The 3,024-nt window shown below is 36.7% G+C and overlaps 1 protein-coding gene across 3 annotated transcripts in view; it reads right to left on the bottom strand.

Moving 5' to 3' along the window:
* Window positions 1–2,166: 2,166 nt before the first annotated feature.
* tafa1b (TAFA chemokine like family member 1b) overlaps window positions 2,167–3,024 on the bottom strand; it is a 188,165-nt gene continuing 187,307 nt past the window's right edge. For 2 of the 3 annotated variants that reach the window (XR_013796013.1, XM_079598424.1), the window contains one exon: window positions 2,169–3,024. This exon is cut by the window's right edge and continues 1,211 nt beyond it. The gene's annotated coding sequence lies outside the window, so the exon portion shown is untranslated. The other variant, XR_013796014.1, reaches the window with a different exon arrangement.

Below are 3,024 nucleotides of genomic sequence, written 5' to 3'. Positions count from 1 at the left end.
CTTCTTTTATATTCGACAGAAAAAAGAAAATCATTCCGTTTCAGGAGTGAGTAAACGATGACAGAATTTTGGGCTAACTATTGAATTAGTTCAGTTATGCGTATTCCAAATATGACTATATTTGAGTTAAGGTAAATAAAGATGCTGTTTACATTTACTGTACCTTCAGAGTATTGTCAATGGTATTCATTATTGCAGTCATTGTAAATATAACCTGGGATGTCGTAATGTATATTAACCTTTCCATTTAAATAATCATACAATGGGTGGTTATAAATAAATATGAGATTTTCCAAGAGCAGAAGCCTCTTCTAAGAACTTGATTGAAGTTTCCTCAGCAAAATAACAAAGAATCGGGTGGTGGTAAATGCATTCGGTTATCTATTCAAAGGCAGTTCTTGCTCTAGAAAGAAGCAGGGCTCTCTTCACAGCAAGACACCAGCATTCTTACTCAGAAAAAAGCAGATGCATGAAAGAGAATCGCGAGCACTTCCACATCCATCCCAAAGCACCTTTTATGACCCATCCACATTAAAACCCTGAATACACAGGGAAAAAAAATCCCTTGATTCACATTTACATACTTTATTTTTTCCACGATGATCTCAGCATTCTGTCTCAGCGGCGGCATCTTTCTCGAGGAAGGTCTGCTGTTGGGGCCCTGACTCCTATAAAGCATCAAATGCACACTTGAGGCTCTGAGCTGCTCTGTATCCTTTTAGATAGAAAAACAACAACAAAATGAGGGAACGCCTCATTGAAGAAGAGAAAACACAGCTTTTTGTTTGTAATTCCCTGCTTAGCATTCTGGGAAAACTGCTGGGAGATCGATGTAGCTGTCAATCTCGAGCCCTCTGTGACATTGCTGATAGAAAAAAATTACTTGAAAGAAAAAAAGCAGAGTAAAAAAAAAAAAAGATTAATAATATGGTACTTGTTGAGGAGAGGAAGCAAACCTGAAGAAATATGGCAGTCAGGAAGATTTATTATGGGAGTCAGATGGGAGTGTCTTTGGCGTGGAACTGAAAATCTGTATCCTAATTGAATGAGTTAACAAAATGGGCAATGCTGATAAATGCAGTCTGCCACAGGGAATTATATAAATCAAAGATCCGGTTATGTCTGTATATACAGAACGCAAGCACTGCCCTGTAGGCAAAGATGCACATGTTGCAGTGAATATGTTTTCCTGTTTAAAAGGTTTTACTATTCAAGGCATAGCTGACTACAAGAACCACAAATAACCTCATTGTTGTCATGAGCAAACATTGGAATATGCAATGTAATCTGGATTATCTTTTTCTGTATCTTTCTATATGTTCACAAAATCAAACAGAACTTCTCTGTAATGTTTCATTGTTCAAGCTCCCAGTCCTAATTGTAAAAACAGGGAAGACTTTCTAAGGCATAATTATCAACAGTTAGTTTTGGTTCTCAAATCTAATTTCAAGTAGTCAGTCTCACTCATTAGTGGTGTTTTTTTCAGTGACTCGTTCTGCGGGTTACATTGTTATCCCAGTAGTTGTCGGCAAATTACTGTCCTTTATTAAATCATTCAACTCATTTGTTCAAAAACACAGTCATGAAAACGTTACTGAGTGAGGCATTAAATCATTAATTCAACCATTTCATTAAAACATCCCGATTCATTCATGAACTAATCTACCAACTTTGTTAAGAGTGAGTCATTGAATTATTCTCCCAAGTGATTCGTTCAAAACCACTGATTCATTCAGGAAAGCCACTACTGTGTGTTGCTTGTAGATGTGCAACTGTTCTGAAAAAAATAAACAATGTAATAGGCAATAATGTGTCTAAAATGTAAGTTACTCAATGACTGGAGTTTAACTAAGAACGATTCTCAAAGTGAGAAACTAAAAATGAATTGTTTATTTATGTAACTGTCGTAGGCCAGGAAGATCTGTGCATGTATCTATCTATCTATCTATCTATCTATCTATCTATCTATCTATCTATCTATCTATCTATCTATCTATCTATCTATCTATCTATCTATCTATCTATCTATCTATCTATCTATCTATCTATCTATCTATCGAGACCACGGTTCGAATCCCACTCAACAACAACAGGGTAGTTAAGTAATAAAGCATGCTAATGAGCTGAGAACAACATTACTGGTCGAGACATAAAGGTAGACACAGTGTATAGAAAACCATTTTAATATTGATTTGTTTCTGATAAGGCTGCATGTTTATCAATCAGCGCTACTGTAATTGCATGTCCACTGATGCCAGTAAAGAGAAATGAAGCCCACCTTTTCTCTGACCTTTTGCACCTTTGAAAACAGATTACACAGAAAACTAAAACATTTTAATGCAACATTCTAAATGATAATATGCCTCATAATTCATGTGGAGGTATGGCAATTGTAAATTATAAGCTGCCAAGCTCTTATCTCTTGAAAACAACATCTCATCTACCCTATGACACCGACCCTACCAAACTAGGGCTTCATTTTTCTGAACTGAATCAGGTCTTTGTCCATTGACACAGATCCAGTGTTAAGTTATCATGATTATAACCTTTAACAAGCCGAATGTCTTCTATTTTGTTGTATTTATGAAACCTACACAGGCATGATGAGGCCTAACTATTCTCAGAACAGCACAGAACAAACTGGATCATGGACTGAACTCAACTGAGTTAGAACTGGCAATTATCAATGGTGATCTATGTTCCAATGGGTGACTGTGGCTTCTTTTGTAGGGCTGGTCTTCATCACACTGATATCTTTGGGAAATTCACTAAGTATGAGTTGCGTCTGCCAAAGAGGCAATTACTTGCACAGTTTGCTTTGTTTAAGTGCCTGATTCACTAGAGAACTTTACAAGTCAGAAAACAGAACAAAAGCACCCACAAAATTTGTGTATGGCGCAACTTCTGAACTTGCTGGTTGCTTGTGTGTGCTATAGTAGGTTGTGGAGGATACAGTGGACTACCATAATTCAATGTACTTTACTGGGACTGTACAGCACCACTGAAAGTGTGGTCATCTACTCT

The sequence above is a fragment of the Phoxinus phoxinus genome (genome assembly GCF_949152265.1).
Source record: "Phoxinus phoxinus genome assembly, chromosome: 22".
Classification (NCBI taxonomy): Eukaryota; Metazoa; Chordata; class Actinopteri; order Cypriniformes; family Leuciscidae; genus Phoxinus; species Phoxinus phoxinus.
The sequence above is the reverse complement of the archived record's forward strand: the minus strand, read 5'-3'. Positions and strand labels throughout refer to the sequence as shown.